Here is a 20,535-nt window from a genome sequence, read left to right as displayed (position 1 = left end):
CAAAAGAAACTTTTAGAATATGGGATAAGGTCTGTAAGAAAAATAAATTGCCCTATAATAGCCCGCTGCTGCCATTAACAGGTACGGACTACTTCCCACCGGGCAAGGAGGGGGGATGGTACCGGAGGTGGTCAACCTCAGATACCCTAAGATTGAAGGATTTATTAAAAGGAAATGAAGTGTGTTCGGTGGGAGAACTCCAAGAGAAATATGGACAGTACCCAGGAGATAGGTGGAGACACAGACAAGTCCAACATTTTGTTAGCACTCTATCGAAGCCCTTGCGAGCCATAAATGAATTAAATCAATGGGAAAAACTTATGACCCAGGGAGAATCTGGGAAAGGGGGAATATCAAGTATTTACAAAATGTTGACAACCAAGATAGATGTAGGGAAACTGAAAATAATAGAAAGCTGGGAAATAGAACTCAATCAGACTATACCCAATAAAAAGAAGAGACAGGTATTAGAATATGTCCAGGCCTCGTCGATGGATGCAAAAATAAAAGAAACTAATTATAAGTTACTTACTAAATGGTACTACGTTCCAACTAAATTGCATAGAATGAATAGTGAGGTCTCCCCCCTATGCTGGAGGGAGTGCGGGATGGAGGGAACTCATGCCCACATATGGTGGCAATGCCCCCACATACAGGTTTACTGGTGTGAGATATTAAGATTGATTAATAAAATTAGTGGATATAAGATAAGATATGACCCATGGGAATGTCTGTTTCACGCCACGAGTTTGTCCAGGAAAAAGTATAGAGGTACCTTGGTCCCGTTCCTGTTGAACGGAGCCAAGGCACTAATACCTAGGAACTGGAGGGAAAAAAGAGCACCCTCGACAGGAGAATGGCTCCAAGAAATTGATAGAATTAAAGTGATGGAGGAACTGTGGGCCTTCCATGTAGAGGACGGGCCAAGATTCGAGGCGATTTGGAAGGGATGGAGGGACTTCAGGATCGGGGGATGTGAGGAGGGAGAGGGGGAAGGAGGGAGTCGGGGGGATTAGAGGAGGCCGTTAGCTAGGACTTCTTCAAGAGTACCCCCCATCCCCCATGTTTTTTTTTTTTTTTTTTTTTTTTTTTTTTTTGTGTGGGGGGGTTCCCATTCTAAAATGTGGGTAAGGTCCACAATATGGGGAAATTATAGACCCCATAATAGATTTCCTTGTCTCTGTTTACCTTTTATTTTTGCCTCATAATATAGGGGAAATTGCCTATTCCCCTTCTGATTTTGTAGTTGTTATTACTTTTTATTTACTCAGTGTAATTATTTTCTTTTTTTTTTTTTTCTTTTCTATCTTGTACACAGAACTACACTTATAACAAGGGGAATTAACCCTATGTTATATATAATATTTTAGATAGGCCTAATGCTTGTTTTTGCTTTGTCTGCACTACACGGGGGAACCCAAAAAAAAAAAAAATTTCCCCTTTTTGTGTTTTTTGTTTTTTGGCTCACTGAAGTAAATTCACAATTAGGGGAAATAATCCCCACACTCTATATAGATTTTCCACAGATTTATTGTTTTGTTATTTATTTACCCCCCTCCTTTTTTTTTTTTCTTTCTTTTTTTTTTTTTTTTTTTTTTTTTTTTTTTTTTTTTTTTTCTCCTCCTGGCTATTGCTCACTGAAGTAAATTCACAATTAGGGGAAATGATCCCCACACTTTATATAGATTTCTCACAGATTTATTGACAATTAGGGGAAATGATCCCCACACTTTATATAGATTTCTCACAGACTTATTTTTTTTTTTTTTTTTTTTTTTTTTACTTATTTATTCTTCTTATTTATTTATTTCTTCTTTTTTCTTCACAATTTGGGGGAAAGTTTTCCTTTTTCCCCATCTTATTATTTAGCACTTGTTAAATTATTATTTTTTTTTTTTTTTTTTTTTTTTTTTCCTCTTCTCCCTTTTTTTACCCCCTCTCCCCCCCTTCTTCCCTCGCTCTCCCTCCCTTTTCCCCCCGTCTCTATCTTTGCCCTACCCCTAGGTATTTTTTTTTTTTTTTTTCTCTTTTTTATGGACAAGAGATGGGGAGAGACTGGCCCGGTGGGAAAGGGGGTGAGGAGAAAATTAGGAGTAAGAGTGGCAGAAGACCACCCAGCTTTTATACTACTTCAGGAAGGGGTATATCTTGAGACCTTGTATGTTAGTATGTATATTGATTTTATGTTGTATTTATTGTATTGTTCTGTAAAGAAATGAATAAAAGATTTGACAATTAAAATAACTTGATTCTGAGAATGCGCAGGTTTTTAACGTCGTTTTAGTCCACACGTGATCATTTTTTACAACCCGAAAAACAACATAGTTTAAAACGTCGTTAAAAAATGCAGCAAGTTCGATTTTTTTTTTTGTCGTTTTTCAGAACCCCAAAAAATGATGTGAAGCCCACACACAATCATTTTAAATGACATTTTTTTTAAACTAAAAATAATCGTGTGTATGCGGCATAAGGGTCTGGTATAGATGAATGGAATCCCCAGCCACTTTGTTTACAAACAGACCTAAGTCTCGGGAGATGTCATTTTGCCAGCAATTTACACATATTTTACTTTTTAAATGTCAGTTTTGCTGTACTAGGTTGTGTGCATTGTACAGATCGACCACTTCAGAATAGAGTTTTGCATTTTTAGCTGTGGCATGTAAGATTGCATTTTTAGCAAGCCTTTTGCTGTGGCATTTACGATTCATCACACATCAAGGAGCTGCGTTTTCTTCAGGTTATAATTTATTGTGTTGAGCTTATAATAGACTACCCATGGGCAATATATATTCACAATAGTCATTTTTATTTCACAAATTTTCACTTCTACAATGAGAAATTTTCCTGTATTGTCTTGAAGCTCATTTTCTAGAGAGCATAATTAGCAACACCAGGTGAGGAATTAGGCTGAAAAGAAACTAGGGCCCGGATTCACATACCTCGGCGCATTAGGCGGGCGTAGCGTATCGAATATACGCTACGCCGACGCTGCGCAGAGCGGCGAGCACAGTATTCACAAAGGAAATGCTCCCAACGTTGCGCCGGCGTAACGTAAATTCATAGGCGTAAGCCTGCCTAATTCAAAGTAGGTGAAAGTGGGCGTGATCCATTTAAATGAACCGTGACCCCATGCAAATGATGGGCCGAACGAACGGCGCATGCACCGTCCCGTGGACGCATCCCAGTGTGCATGCGCAGAATCACGTCGAAACTACTCCCTAAGATACGACGGATCACTGCCTATGACGTGAACGTAACCTACGCCCAGCCCTATTCACGTACTACTACGTAAACAGGCAGTTCCCAGGTCCATACCTTTGCTTGAGTTGCGCCTCAAAGAGGTGGAAGAACTATACGCCGGATGTAAGCCTTACGCAAACCGCGTATATTATGCGCCAGCGCAACTACATTCCTGAATCGGCGTATCTTACTCATTTGCATATTCGATTCGTAAATGAATGGGAGCGCCCCTTGTGGCCAGCGTAAATATGCGTAGGAAACTTACGTCGGTCGGAAGAAGCCTATTTTCAGGCGTATCTAGTTCTGTGGGCACGGTGCACAGATACGACGGCGCACATTTACACTTATGCGGCGTATCTATAGATACGTCGGCGTAAGTGCTACGTGAATCTGGGCCAACGTGTTTGGTCAGCAGTTTTTCTATTCATAACAAAAATCAATGATGTCCACTGCATTCCAGATCACAGAGTAGCACTTTTGGGAGCAGGCATAGAGATTTGGCCTTTTAACCACTTGTCAACCGCCCGCCGTCAAAAGACAGCGGTAGGAAGACTCTGTTATTCTGGGTGGACGTCATTTGACGTTGCGCCTTTAAAATCCACTAGGGGTCATTCAGGACCCGGTGCGCGTGCCCAGTAACTGAGCAGGAAAGTGGATCTGTGTGTGTAAACATACAGGTCCACGTTCTGTCAGGGAGAGGGGACCGATGATGTGTCCCTTGTACATAGGGACAACCATCGGTCACCTTCCCAAATCACTCCCCTCCCCCCACAGTAAGAATCACTCCCTAGGGAATACATTAACCCCTTGATCGCCCCCCTAGTGTTAACCCCTTCCCTGCCAGTCACATTTATACAGTAATCGATGCATTTTTATAGCAGGGATCGCTGTATAAATGTGAATGGTCCCAAAAATGTGTCAAAAGTGTCCGATGTGTCCGCCGCAATATCGCAGTCACGATAAAAATCGCTGATCGCCGCCATTACTAGTAAAAAAAATAATAATAATAAAAATGCTATAAATCTATCCCCTATTTTGTAGACGCTATAACTTTTACACAAACCAATCAATATACGCCTATTGCGATTTTTTTTTTACCAAAAATATGTAGAAGAATACGTATCGGCCTAAACTGAGGACAAAAATTGTTAAAAAAAAATTTTTATATTTATTATAGCTAAAAATAAAAAATATTGGCCCGGATTCACATACATCGGCGCATATTTATGCCGGCGTAGCGTATCTAATATACGCTACGCCAATGCAGCGCACAGAGGCAAGCACTGGATTCTCAAAGCACTTGCTCCCACTCGCTCTTAAAGATACGCTGGGTTTCCTCTGCGTAAGCCAGCGTAGGTGGAAGTGGGCATGAGCCATGCTAATGAGGCGTGACCCCATGCAAATGATGGGCCAAGCATCATAGAAGTACTTAAAATGAACGGCGCATGCGCCGTCCCGTGGCCGCATCCCAGTGCGCATGCTCAGAATCACATCGAAACAACTGCCTAAGATACATCGAATCACTGCCTACGACGTGAACGTAACCTACGTAACCTACGCCTAGTCATATTCACGTAACTACGTAAAATACGACGGCTGTGTTCCCTCGTCCATACCTTTGCATGGGTTGCGCCTCCTATATGGGGAATAACTTTACGCCGGATGTACGACTTACGCAAACCGCGTATATTATGCGCCGGGCGCAAGTACGTTCGTGAATCGGCGTATCTCCCTTATTTGCATATGTGCATAGAAAATCTATGGGAGCGGCAAATGCGCCCAGCGTAGGCAAGTTACGTCGGTCATAGGAAGCCTATTTTTAGGTGTATCTCAGATTGTGGCCACGGCGCATAGATACAACGGCTCATAGTTATACTTACACGGCGTATCTCGAGATACGTCGCCGTAAGTGCTTTGTGAATCCGGGCCATTGTGTTTTTTTTCAAACTTGTACCTCTTTTTTTGTTTATAGCGCAAGAAATAAAAACCACAGAGGTAATCAAATACCACCAAAAGAAAGCTCTATTTGTAGGGAAAAAATTATAAAAAATTCATTTGGGTACAGCTTTGTATGACCGCACAATTGTCATTCAAAGTTGACAGCGCTGAAAGCTGAAAATTGGTCTGGGCAGGAAGGGGGTGAAAGTGCCCTGTAGGCAAGTGGTTTCATACAATACTTATTCACCTCCTGATTGCCGCAAGGCTATGCATAGCTAGAAAGTGAAAACAAGCTGTTCCTCCATCACTCCACACAGTGATTAAAATTTTAAATGACCACGTTCATATAGAGTATACGTCTGCAAAAGCCAGAGCTAATCGCTCTATTGTGTCTTAAATTAGCATAACTTGCAATAAGATTCAGCTGTTACAGCTGTTACAGTCTCCCTAGCTTTAACTTCCTACTAACTATTTGCTACTTGAGATTTGGAACCTTATATATTTCTAATTAACTCCTCCAACAGCCTCTACCAGACACGCCCTCAGGCCCTGGGGCCCCACAAGCGCCAGCTAATTACACTCAGCTCTGGTTGGAAAGGTAAAGGTCTCGGGCAGTTCCAGAACTGTGCCAAGCTGCCACAGCCATTTATCGCCGGGTATTTTTTGTCTTTTACAGGTATTAACAGGATAAAAGTGCCCTGTTTTTATGGCCGGTTGGCAACACTGGATTGTGTTCAAGTGGTTACCTTGTACCTATGGTATTTTACTATATACTACTGCACAAGAGTATCTCTTTTTTTTGTATTAATAAAAATTTCATGAAATTAAATCCTGGTACACACTAGGAGAGCTGATATCCCTGGTCAGAGCCACTGTACTAACCATCCGACGATAGTACAGTGATCTCCCCCACTGCGCTGTTGTGTTCTGACAGGGGGCGGCCCCCTGCTGCCAGAACACTCCGATCAGCGCTATCGGCCATTGGCTGAGAGAGCTGATTGGTAGCTGGTCGGCTACTGGTTTTCAAGTATGCATCGGACAGAAGTCGGCCAACTGACATACACATGGGCCCGTTTTTATTGAACCGGCCAATGTCTACCGACATTTCACCCGTGTCTACGGGGCTTAAAGAACCTAGGTTTTGCTGACAACTGGAAAAGCATCACCTGAGTACATAGTATTTTTCTTTGAGGCATAACTTTTTTTTAATGAATTTATATACGTACAATGTTTTTTGGTTATATGTACAATGCGAAAACACAATGAACAAGACAATAAAAGATAACAGTATCAGACCCTATTTCAGAGGTTTAAAAATTACAGGGAGAGTGACGTGAGGCAGGAAAGTCAGGACTGGTTGGCTCCATAGATCCATACATTAAAAATAACAATGCTGGACCTTTAAATACCTGGAACTAAAAACAAGTTATAGTCCATTATCCATACAATAAAAATAACAATGCTGGACCTTTAAATACCTGGAACTAAAAACAAGTTATAGTCAGCTCAGTAAAATATTTAGGAATACAAAAGGTGTCAGCTAAGTTGGGGTCTCTGGTACCTCAGTGGGTACATAAAGGAGCAGAGGAGGGTGCATATTTGATTTTTGCTGTAATGGGTAAATCACCTAGGCATGCAAGAACTTCAATCACTTTGCAGTAAGGTTACTTCAGCTTCAGTCTAAATTGTTTTATCAAGCCCTTAGGCTGGGTTCACACTGCACCACGCTCCTGTTTACAGCAGGAGTCTGGTGTGTCTCCATTCACCGTTTCAGGTCTGATTTCAGCCTAAATCTTTGGTTGAATTTGAACCTGAAATGGACCAAAAGACGCACAGGACTTCTGTGCAATTTGCACCGGAGCCGCTGCGGAGATGTGTGAACCGGCTCCATAGAGAGTCGGCCACAATTTCCTGCATTCAATTCTCAACTGTGTGAACCCAGAGCTTTAAATGAAGTGGATATAGTCCTGTGGAAGTAAACAGCTGCTAGAGATGAGGTATGTGTTTGGTCTGAATGAATTTGTTTGAATGTTTGGATTAAATATGAACTTTTGAGACATTCAATGGGAATTGCTCCACTGAACACCCCATAATGCATTGCAAACAACTGCCACTGGTGATATTCTTGCACCTGACCTCTAATTGTATTCACTTTGATTTGAATTGACCCAAAAGTACTTTTCTGGGACTACTTTTTTGTGCATGTGTGCAGGAAGACAATATAGCACAAAAGCAGAAAAAAGACATAAGCAATATGACAGTCACCCTACATCACCAACCTCCATGCCTGCATGTACTGACTTCACAGTACAAAGCTCTGATCACTAAACATTTTGTCAATCCTTACGTCCCTACTAGGGATGAGCTTCGAGTTCAAGTCGGAATCTGGAAGACCCCTTTAACAAAGGGGACCCCCAGATCCCGGGCCCCCCCATGTGAATTGGTAATGGGGTACATTGTACCCCTACCATTTCACAAAGAAAGTGTAACAAATTGTAAAAAAAAAACACAGACACCATTGGGAATGTCCTTTATTAAAAAAAGAAAAGATTCTAGCGGTGGTAATCCACTCTTGGTCTCCGCTCCAACGCTGTCCGTATCCTGCGATGGGTGATCTCCTCTGCAGGGTCCAGCGATGAGATGATCTCCTCTTCATCCAGGTCCAGGATCCAATGATGAGATGTCCGCAGTGCAGCGCATCCTGTCTTCACCAAAGACATCCCGGAAATAATGCGTCGGGAGCCAGTGACAGGTCTTATGTAGCTGAGGTTGGGGCAACCCGTCACGTGACCCTGTCCCCCTCTGACGCAAGGCAAAACCCAGACTTTCCCAGTGATGTGCGGGTGACCCCGCCCCCTCTGATGCAACGAAAACCACCCATCCACGTCACTGGGAAAGATCGGCGTTTCCCCTTGTGTCAAAGGGGGACGGGGTCACGTGACGGGTGGCCCCGCCCTCAGCTACATAAGAGCTTTCAGGCTAGCACCGTGTCATCCCTGGGGTGTCTCAGGTGGAGTCAGGATCGTGTGCGTGTTCCTCGCTGGATATCATCGCTGGAGTGGAGATTAAGAGTGGATTACATCACTGGAATCTGTTTTTTCTTTTACAGTTTTTTTTATTTTAATAAAGGACTTATAAAGCTGTGTCTGTGTGGTTTTTAACAATTTAACTCTTTTTTTTGTGAAATGATAGGGGTACAATGTATCAATTCACATGGGGGGGGCGGGATCTGGGGGTCACCTTTGTTAAAGGGAGCTTCCAGATTCTGATAAGCCCCCCCCGCCCGCAGACCCCCACAACCACCAGACAAGGGCTGTGGGGATGAGGCCCTTGTCCCCATGTTGAGGACATGTGGCCTGGTACGGTTCAGGATGCGAGGCACTCTCTCGTCCCCCCTCTTTTCCTGCGGCCTGCCAGGTTACATGCTCGGATAAAGGGTCTGGTATGGATTTTTGGGAGGACCGCACCCCATTTTTTTTATTTTGGTGCGGAGTTCCCCTTAAAATTCATACCAAACTTGAAGGGTATGGACTTTTTGGGGGAACCCCAATGTCATTTTTTTTTTAATTACGTGAGGTTCCCCTTAATATCCATACCAGACCTGAAGGGCCTGATATGGAATTTGGGGGGACCCCCACACATTTTTTAAAAACATTTTGGTTCCCTGCATAAAATGTCATTTTTGAAGGGAAAAAAAGTCATTTAAAACTACTTGCGCTATTAATGAATTGTCGGGTCCCGGCAATACGGATAAAAGACATTGAAAAAATGGTTCCCCTAATATTCATACCAGACCCAAAGGGACATTTTTTTCAATTATTTTTCGCTGTATTGCCAGGGCCGACAATTCATGAATAGCCACGAGTAGTTTTAAATTACTTTTTTTCCTTTAGAAATGACACTTTGTGCAGGGACAATTCTAAACACGGGAAACATGTGCTACTTTACATGCATACTTTAGACACCCCCAGGTATGAAATTTAAAGGAAGATTTCACTTTTATTGTTTCACTTTAAGAATTATTAAAATCACTGCTCCCCCAAAAAATGCAGTTTTTAAAACTTTTTTTTGCATTGATACATGTCCCCTGGGGCAGAACCCAGGTCCCCAAACACGTTTTAGGACAATAACATTGACAATAACACATGCTTTATAATTTTTGACACTTTTTTGTGAAATGGTAGGGGTACAATGCCCAGTTACCAATTCACATGGGGCGGGATCTGGGGGTCCCCTTTGTTAAAGGGCATTCCAGATTCCAATAAGCCCCCCGCCCGCATACTTCCCACAACCACCTTGAAAGGGTTGTGGGGATGAGGCCCTTGTCCCCATCAACATGGGGACAAGGTTCTTTGGGGGGTCACAGACCCGCAAAGCATCCTCCCCATGTTGAGAGTATGTGGCCTGGTACGGTTCAGGAGGGGGGCGCTCTCTCGCCCCTCTTTTCCTGCCAGGTTGCGTGCTTTGATAAGGGTCTGGTATGGATTTTTGGGGGACATTTACATGTCCCCTGGTGCAGGACCCAGGCCCCTAAATACTTGTTATGACAATACCATGCATATAAGCCTTTAAAATTAGCATTTTTTATTTCTACCATAGACTTTTAAAGGGCGTTCCGCGGCTTTCGAATTTGCCGTGAACACCCCAAATCAGGGCTCAACATTTTAAGTCCTGAGCTACTAGCCAGGCCTCAAAGGTTACTCGCCACCAGTGCCCCACTCAATCCCTACCCTGCCCCACCCATAGACACGCCCTCATAAATTATCTCATGAAATGACACTTAAATGTTTTATGCAAAAATAAGTTAACAACTTTACTAGTGCAGCCTCACCTGTGCCCACCATTGCAGCCACACTGTGCACCCACCATTGCAGCCACGCTGTGCACCCACCATTGCAGCCATACTGTGCCCGTTGCAGCCCCACTGTACCCATTGCAGCCTCACTGTGCCCATTACAGCCTTACTGTGCCCATTACAGCCTTTTGGTGCCCATTAAAGCCTTGTGGTGCCCATTACAGCCTTGTGGTGCCCATTACAGCCCCACTGTGCCCGCTGTAGCCATACTGTGCCCATTGTAGCCATACTGTGCCAGTTGCAGCCACACATTGCAGACATACTGTGCCCATTGCAGCCATACTGTGCCCATTGCAGCCATACTGTGCCCATTGCAACCTCACCGGGGCCGAGGAATGCATTGCTGGAGGAAGAGGAGAGCCGTGGGATAGCACGCTGTTACTGGCACTTACATTATGATTGTCTCCGCTCTGATGGAAAATTAGTTCTTGCAAGCTGGGCTGCCTGCCTGGGAGAGGGGGGGAGAGCACCACCGGCGGGGTTGATCGTGAGCATGGAGGAAGAGGAGAGCCATGGGATAGCACGCTGTTATGGCTCTTACATGATGTCTCCTCCTGACCTGCAGCTGTGATAGATAGAACGCATCACAGCAGTGGACCGGCGTTCTATCTATCAAAGGCGCAGGTCAAGAGGAGGCAGGGCTGTGTCGAGCAGAGCGGAGACATCATGTAAGCGCCGTAACAGCGTGCTATCCAACGGCTCTCCTCTTCCTCCATGCTCACGATCAACCCCGCCGACGGTGCTCCCCCCCCCCCTCCCAGGCAGGCAGCCCATCTCGCAAAAGACCTCATTTTCCAATCGCAAAATGCAAGTAGGCGAGTGAAAAATGTGAGGGCTGCCCCAAATTGTTCGCTATTTGGCGAACAGGCGAACACCCGATGTTCGACTCGAACATCGGGCTCATCCCTAATGCTGCCCCTGTTTAACAGGAGCATGTAATTAAATTTTTTGATAGAATATTTCAATGCAGGGCCCATTCCTGCACCTAATAAGAGTAACTGTGAGGGCTTGCAGTGTTCTGGTACCACCAACACCTAAGGCCCGATTTTCTGCAGAGTATATAGGGCAGGCTGTATAGTATATATACTGCTGTTCAATGTATATATAGCCTGGGGGACCCAACAACATTTAAAAAAAAATCTGGGTGCGAGGTTCCCCTTAATATCCATAACAGATCTGACGGGCCTGGCATGGATTTTGGGGATGACATCCATGCCATTTTTGGGGGGTATTTTTATCTATATTGCTGGGATCTGACAATACATTACAGCCGCGAGCAGCTTTAAATAATATTTTTTCCTAGAGAAATGTAATTTTGCTGTGGCACTGTTATAAACATGGGAAAGATGCGCTACTTTACAGGCATACTAAGGACACCCTCCAGGCACGATATTTAAAGGAATATTTCATGTTTATTGTTTCACTTTTTTTTTTTTTTTTTTTTCAAAAAGTATTTATTGAGTTTTCGAGAGTCGTAACAAAACAGGGTAAGACAAGGGCAACGTAAAACAAGTAGCAAGAGGGGACGCAGCCCCGAAAATGTAATGGCATTAGATTAGCGAGAACGTACATGTGACATAGTGGAGGCAAGGTTTTCGAGGTCGGGTACCTGGAGTGATTTTGAGGGGGAGGGGTGTGGGGGTGGGAATTCTCGTTCACACTCCCCCCAAAGGGGGGGGGCGCCAAAGAGGATATTTGTCTCCACGTAGACAGAGAAATATACATGAGAGTATGGGAGTACGAACTGGTAGGATCTGTAGGGTGAGCATAGAAACAAATCTAACACTGGTGTATAATAAATCGCTAACAACAGCTATGAGAGACATTGCAAACATTACGGCGTAGTATAGAACACAAGGAGAAGAAAAAGGAACTGAAAATAAAAAATAAAAGTGGGGGGGGGGGCACCATGGTATAAGCTGCAGCCATTGAGGCAAAGAAGGGGGGGGAAGGGGGGGGTGGTGACCTCCGATCATCTAGAGCAGTTCAGGTCATCTGGAAGTGGTGAATCGGGCAGCAGGTGATGGCGGGTCCCCAGCTGGGAACAGAGGCGGAGGGGATTTAAAGTATGAGAAGGAGTATTGGTCAAAATTGGAGAAGTCCTCTTGAGAAAGTGTAGTGGACATGAAAGGTTCCCAAGTTGAGAGGAAACGGGCCTTTGCTGAAGCTCGCTGAAAGTCTGTGGTGGCTCGCTCCTTGTAGAGGAGGAGAAGAAGATCCCGTTGGATTTGGGTGATGGAGGGGGGTAGAGGAGATATCCAGTTCCTCAGGATCGCCCGTCGTGCAACAAGGAAGCAGAGTAGAGGCCAGTTCTTGGGCGCCTGTGGATGAGGCGGAGCAGCATTGGAGTGAGGGGCAGACCCTTGAGATCTTTGAAGTAGCAGGGGGTCCCAGTATCCAAAAATGAGGAGGAGAGGATCTTTGGGCAGCCTCAGTAGAGTAATTTGAAAAACGTAGGCCAGGACTTGGTCCCAAAATGTCGAGATAAATGAGCATGACCAGAACTGATGTGCCAAAGAAGGTTTTGGTTGATGACACAAGGGGCAGGAGGCCCCGTTCGAGTCCTGCGATGATCGCAGATAGGGGATGTGAGCCCGGTGGAGGATTTTTAGCTGGGTTTCCTTCCAGATTTCGTTAGGGGTTATCCGTTGGACTTTATTGAAACCGTGCAGCAGTTTGGGTATTAGGTCCTCGTCAGGAAAGTCCTTGCCCCAATTTGCGGCAGATGAGGATGATATGGACGGTAGGGCTTCAAGGAGCAGGGGTTTGTAAATGTCAGAGATCTTATATGAACCTTCCATGAGCAGCCGGTCAGTAAACTTGGAAGAAAAACGTTTCGAAGACTCACTGCAAGAGGAGCGTAGGTAGTTGATGCATTGCCAGTAGTGGAAAACATGGGATTTGGGCAGATCAAAAGCCTCGGCAATTTTTGCAAAAGATAGGGGAATGCCAGTTGAAGAGTCACATATAGATGAGAAAAGTGAAAGTCCCTTATCCTGCCAAACTTTGAAGGGTTTATGGTCCAGACCTGCGGGGAAGCTGGGGTTGCCTTGAATGGGAAGATGCCGTGACATGAAGGGGGATAGGCCAAGGAGTTTTCGAGTTTCCCTCCAGGCGATGACAGTATCTCTAAGTAACAGGTTATGTTGGAGCGTAGGGGTAATCGATTTCCATTTGCAGTGTAGAAGAGCCACTAGGGAGAGGGGGTGTACCATAGCAGATTCTAGACAGTAGTTTGAGTACCTTGAAGAGTGTGATATCCAATCTAGACTTGTCCTCAATAAACATGCTAAATTATACAACCTGACACTAGGAAGACTAACTCCACCCTCGCTCCTGGGAAGAAGAAGTTTTTTCAAAGCTATGCGAGGTCTCTTGCCATGCCATATGAATTTTGAGATAGCTGATTTAATAAGTTTAATATCTTTATGGCGTAGGAGCAGGGGTATGGTTTGCATTGGGTAAAGTAATCTGGCAAAGCTGACCATTTTGACCAAGTGACATCTTCCCAGGAGCGAGAGTGGCAGACCTGACCAGTTCCTCAATTCTTGAGAGATTTTTGTGATCAGAGGGGGGTAATTCAAGTGGTACAGAGAGGAGGGCAGTTTGCCAATTCTTATACCCAGGTAAGTGATGTGAGAGGTAGCTACAGTGAAAATAGAGTGGCGCGTCCAGGGAGGGTCAGGGTGGGAGCCTAGGGGGAGGATTTCACTTTTGGAGTAGTTTATTCGGAGGCCTGAACAAAGTCGAAACCTGTCGAAGATCGTTTTGATAGTGAGCATATCAGCGGAGGGGTTTGCCGAAAAAATTAGGACGTCATCCGCAAAGAGCGACGAACGAAGTTCGTGAGAGCCCGTTCGAATGCCATGAAGGGGTGCGATTTGCGAAAGGTGTCTAGACAGGGGTTCTAGCGCTATGTTGAAAAGGAGCGGGGAAAGGGGGCAGCCTTGCCGCGTATCCTTATGAAGGCGAAATTCCTCTGAAAGAATCCCAGCAACTACCAATTTTGCAGAAGGGGTCGCATACATAGCGTTGATAAGATGAAAGAAGGGGCCGTAGAATCCCATTTTCGCCATAGATAGAGACAGCCATTCGAAGTTAAAGCGGTGGTTCACCCTCCTTAACATGATTATAGCATTAAATTCGGCATCGTAGCGCGAGCTACAGTATGCCGGTCTTAAATTTTTAATCCCCGTACTCACTGTGCTATGGATCATTGAAGATTCTGACTCCCGCGGGGAATGGGCGTGCCTATGGAGAGGGAGGATGATTGACGGCCGGCTCTGGCACGTCACGCTCCCCGAAGACAGCCGGAGTAGGTCTCGGCTCTTCACGGCGCCTGCGCACAGGCTATGCGCAGGCGTCGTGAAGAGCCAAGCCTATTTCGGCTATTTCCGGAGAAGCGTGACGTGCCAGGGCCGGCCGTCAATCACCTTCTCTCACCATAGGAACGCCCATTCCCCGGAATCTTCAATGATCCATAGCACAGTGAGTACGGGGATTAAAAATTTAAGACCGGCATACTGTAGCTCGCGCTACGATGCCGAATGTAATGGTAGTAAAAAAAAAAACATTTTTTTTTTTTTTAATAGGGTGAACCCCCGCTTTAACATTATCGAAGGCTTTCTCCGCATCTAGTGTGACAATGGCAAAGTCCCCATCCGGGTGTTGTTTGGCGTGTTCCAGGGCCAGCATTACTTTACGGATATTTAAGGTGGCCGTTCTGCCTTTTACAAAGCCCGATTGTGCTGGATGGATCAGGGACGGGATAATGGCGGAAAGCCTGTTTGCGATGATTTTAGATAAAATTTTGACATCTAGATTTAAAAGGGATATTGGCCTGTATGAGCCTGGCTCGAGGGGATCTTTACCTTTTTTGGATAGTAATTTGATAATGGCCTGGTTTCCCGAGGGGAGATAAGGGCCGCCGGACCACACGCCGCTGTATACTTTGTGTAGAGTAGGTTCTACAATGTTCTGTAAGGTCTTATAGAATTCACTCGTGAAGCCGTCAGGGCCCGGGGCTTTTGAGGGTGTGAGTTTGCGGATGGTATCCGAGATCTTGGCGGTGGAAATGGGGGTGTTTAGATCTGCCAGTTGGGAGGGGGAGAGTTTGGGAATAGATAGGTTCTCTAGGATGGCGGTTGCCGTCATTTTGTCGATGGGGTCCGGGCCGTACAGGGCCGAGTAGTATTGGAGCATTGCTTTATTGATCGCCGGGGGCGTGGTGTGCACATTGCCGCTGGAGTCTCTCAAGGAGGTGATATGGGTGGGAGCGAACGAGCCTTTGCATAATCTGGCTAGGAGTTTACCCGACTTGTTTCCGAATTTGTGGAATGTGGCGTCTAAATTGGCCTTTTTATCCTTTTCTAGAGTGTCTGCCCAGGTGTCGAATGATCTCTTGGCTGCGTGCCACTCGTCTCTGTTGTCAGAAGAGTCAGCTAGGTAGAGACTCCTTTGCGCTTCATGAAGTCAGGAGCTGGCTAATTTATATTTAGACATGGCATTTCTTTTAAAGGAAGTGGCATATGATATGATCTGCCCTCTGAGGAAAGCTTTGCCGGCGTCCCAAAAGAGGTTCGGGTCATCTATATGAGGGGCGTTCGCCGAGGAGTACTCCATCCAGGCTTTCTCCATAAAGTGTTGAAAGTCTGAATGATTGTGGAGGTAAGAGGGAAAGCGCCATAGCCGTGGGTGAGGAGGAAGGTCGAGGTTGTCAAGAGAGACTGATACCGGGGCGTGGTCAGACACCGCGATGTCTAGTATGTCAGTTGCTGATACCAAGGGGATTAAGTCGTCTGATCCGAAAAAGTAGTCTATCCTAGTGAACACTGCGTGGGGGTTCGAGTAAAATGTAAATTCCCTGTCTGCGGGGTGAGATAAACGCCATAGGTCTCGCAAATGAAGCGAGTCCATAGTGGAGGCGAAGAGCGAGGGTTGCGATGGGTCCGGACTCGAGCTGGAGTGTTTGGGGGAAGATCTATCATCTACCTGATGCAGGGTGTCATTAAAGTCACCACCAACCAAGTGCGGGAGGTTGGTGGTTTGCAGTAACCAGGAAGATAGCTCGCCGTAGAAAGCTTTTCCTGGGCTGTTAGGGGCATACACGTTTGAGATGACCAGTTCCTTGGAACCAATTTTGAGACGGGCCGATACCAACCGGCCATGAGAATCGGAATTTACCGCAAGGACCGTGCATGGGAGGTTTTTATGGATTAGTAAGAGGACACCTGCCCTGCGGCCAACGGCCTCTGAACCCAGGACCGTGCCCACCCAGAGTTTTTTCATGCGCGAAAAGTCGGATGCGGGAAGGTGGGTCTCCTGAAGTAGTGCTATATCGGCCTTAAGCCGTTTCAGGTGTCTGAGGATCTTCATCCTCTTGTTTGGGGACCTAAGTCCCTTCACATTCCATGAAAAAAATTTCATGTTGGGGATTCCAGGAGCGGGGTCTGAGATGTATTTCTATGAAAAGCACCACTTGGTGAGGGGCCAGGGGAGGTCGCCATATAAAGGTACATTAGGATCTGTAAGACACGGGGGAGGAGGGGGTGAGCACGGAGTACGTGTGTAGGTGCCGGAGGGAGGGGAACAAAGGGGAGGGGAAGGAGGTGCAGGAGGGATGCCTGGAAAGGGAGTAACAGAGAGAACAAAAATTGTAAAACCAAATACAAGAACTTCACTTTTTTCCACATGAAGTCACTGTACGAGCAGGCCCCCTTGTCACGACCTAGGTGACGTGTGCCCGAGAGCCCAAGATTAGATGGCAGGCTCATCGCGGCTAACAAGCAGTGCACATAGTGAGGGGGGGAGCAGTGTTGCTGCGTACAGTGAGGCCAGGAGACACAACGTCATATAAAGAGAATGGTACATCATTACTAACCATATCACAAGGATAAACAAGCAGGGAGGGGGAAGAGGGCGGCTGGTCTAGGTGCAGTAAGCCTCACATGTGCTTGGATATACCATATCAAACGGGATACTGGAGGAAAACCAAAAAAAGTGTCTTAACGATATCCAACGGAAATAAACATATATCTTAACACAGAAGTCTACCTGGCCGGTTGATGTGGGGGTGGGATACCACCAGTAGGTGGAAGGTCAAGTAGTGCAGGAGCATGCCTGCTCCGAGAGGACCTTGACGGTGCACTAAAAGTGATCAAAGGAGGGAGTAACCCAGGTGGGAGCGATGGTTGCAGGCAAATCACTTCACAGTGGTCCAGGCCGGTTCTTGGGCCGAGGCCCTGAAGCGCTTAGGTGATTCTTTCCTTGGGCTTCTCTGGTCCAGGGGACGGTTAAGTGCCGGGGCCTTGGAGGGCGTCTGGTGGTTGGGATGAGCCTGCCGCGACCGTAGAAAAGCTTCGGCTTCTGAGGGGTCCTGAAAAGTCAGCTGTTCACCATTGGGGGCCTTGAAGTGTAGTATGGCAGGAAAGGCCAGGGTAAATTTAATTTGGTGTTTGAACAGTTCAGTACAGACCTGCTGAAAAGCCTTTCGTTTCTTTGATACCTCGATGGAGTAGTCGGCAAAAATTAACACTTTTATGCCATCGATCTGGAGCTGGCGGGCTTGCCTAAAGGATTGCAATAAAAGGGACTTGTCAGCGTAGTTGAGGTATTTTGCAATAATCGGTCGCGGTGACTTGCGGTCGGAGTTGAAAGCCCCCATGCGATGTGCCCGTTCGACTATGCACGGGCCTGGGAGACCCAGCGCCTCTGAGATGCGCTGAGTGCAGAAATCTGAGAGAGCAGAGGCCTGAAGAGATTCTGGGACACCGACGAAGCGCAGGTTGCTCCTCCTTGATCTGTTTTCTAAATCGTCCAATTTCTGGAGGATGAATTGGTTTGTCTTGTCCTGTGCGTGTTCTAAGGCCTGGGTCTGATAAATTTCCTCTTCTGTGCTGGACAAGCGGTGTTCCAGCTCATTTAGTCTGGAGTTGTGTTCCCCTAGCTGGGCCTTTATCTGAGCCATCCCAGCGTTCACGGCCTTCTCCACTGATGCCGCAATCATGGGTGTTAGCAGGGCGGCCACGGCTTGAGCTATCCGCTCAGTGTTATTATCCCCTGCTGAGTGGGGTGAGGATGCTTGTGGAGGTGGAGAGGGGGAGATGGTGCAGCTTACCTCCATCGCAGCCGGCGCGTCTGACGTCCGCGGAGCGGGGTAGGCCGAAGCCGGGGCCTCGTTTTGCGGTTGGGCCGCCGCCGGCTGCGCCGTCTGCGCTGTGTGGCTCCGGGAGCCAGATTTCTCCACAAAACGGTCCATCTGTGTGCGGGGACGTGCCCAGAGGTGGAGGGGGGCTCGGATGGCTGCTCGGGCTAATTTTAAAGGCCGGTTTGTTCGTCGTGCGGCGGGAGCTGCAGAGGAGAGCAGTCACTCCATGCGGCGCCGGAACCGGAAGTGACCTATTGTTTCACTTTAAGCATTATTAAAATCACTGCTCCCGAAAAAAACGTACATTTTCAAAATGTTTTAATGCATTGATAAATGCATCCGGGCCCACAAACAGGTTTTATGGCAATAACCTGCATATAAGCCTTTACAATTAGCACTTTTGATTTTTCAAGTGTCTTATAAACGTTAACGGTGTTCACGTTTTCAAACACATTTTTTTTGCTGCGTACCGAACCGGGGGGTGTTCGGCTTATCCCTAATAGAGACTGCAAGAGGCTGATAATAGATCCTATTCAGACATATATATATATATATATATATATATATATATATATATATATATATATATATATATATATATATATATATATATATATAATGTGTGTGTGTATATATGTATATATATATATATATAGATAGATAGATAGATAGATAGATAGATAGATAGATAGATAGATAGATAGATAGATAGATAGATAGATATAGATATATATAATTAAAAAATCTTTCATGTTGAATTCCATGGTTATATTAATATGTACCTTTTGTATTTGCCTAAAGTTCAGCTTTAAGTATTTTAATGAAGCGATAACTGAGTTTGATTGGGATATTTTATATCTAACTTGACTTTTTATAATTATTATTTACTATATAACTATATAATTATAGGTCTGTTGTAGATGTAAATACTCCAATATCTGTTTATCTACAAAATGTATCTTCAAACTCCATATCAATAGTTTCTTTAAAAGGAAGCAGACTGTATACCTAAGAACATTATAGTTCACAGTCATTACACTAACTGTCATTATACCAGTGCATTTAATACAAGAGGAACACCCTGTGCAGGGAAAAGCGGAAGAAGATTAGGAGGAGTTTAAAGCTGGCATGTTATCATAGCAAAAACATCAACTCTCCTATGCTTGACTTCATGGATATTAAATATTTTTTCCCTGATGGCAGGCTTAGTTAAATAAACATGGCATTTACAAATGCAAAGCTTTTTATAAACATGTTTTAGGGGGGAAATTAGCAGGTTGAAAAACTCTTTTAATCATGACTATTCAGTCGAATCAGCTCATATGGCGCTGTTTAAATACCAGAAGTAACAGATTACCAGTGTATAGCCAACTTTCCTCTGTGGTTTTCAGCATTGTTTATGCAAAAACTGTTTTCAAATACTCCGCAGCTATTCACTTCTATATTCTACATTTGGCACCAGAGCGAAAATGCAATTTCCTCAATTCTGCAAAGAAAACTTGTGAATGTTACTATTTCTCCGCCTTGCATTGAAACGGCTTAAAACAAAAATGATAATTTTGTTGACAAACTTAAACTTGTAAATACGATTTGCTTATTAGCCCGGAGACATACTGTATATATATATATATATATATATATATATATATATATATATATATATATATATATATTTATTTATATATATATATATATATATATATATATATATATATATATATATATTTCTAAAGGCACACATACTCAATAAAAATGTTAACTTTCTATATATTGCCTGTGCATGTTTATCAAATTATTTAACAAAGGCTTACTAGATTTACTTACTTTTCTGTTTAGTCATATTATTGTCTTTCATTGACATGTTAGCAAAACTTAGTCTATACAGTTTGTAAAATTCTGACAAATCATTGAACAAAAGAATGACTAATGACTTTTGGCTAATAATGTTATTTCAGTATTTGTTAGTTGTTGTTTTTTTCTTTTTTATTGTTTGTACACAGTGTTATTTTACAAATAAACATTTTATGCAGGTCATGACTGTCACTCGACTGAGCGTGCTGGGCTTTCTAATAAAAATGTCAGCACTGTCTGCATACTTGTTTTCAGCTTGTTTCAACTTGCTAACCCCAGATGCTAGTACAGTAAAACCTTGGTTTGAGAGCGTTTTGCAAGACAAGATAATTTTTTTTATAAATGATGACTTGATATACAAGCAATGTCTTTATATACAAGTAGCGTCATGTCACAACTGAGTATAAAAGAGAAGAGAGGAGCCTCTAAGTGTAGCAATATGGTTATATTTAATGAAGGTACAACATTTAGCAAGTCACATGGTTGATGATTAAAACATTCACAT

This window comes from Rana temporaria, chromosome 3 (assembly GCF_905171775.1).
Source record: "Rana temporaria chromosome 3, aRanTem1.1, whole genome shotgun sequence".
Taxonomy (NCBI): domain Eukaryota; kingdom Metazoa; phylum Chordata; class Amphibia; order Anura; family Ranidae; genus Rana; species Rana temporaria.
This window is presented reverse-complemented; position numbering follows the sequence as displayed.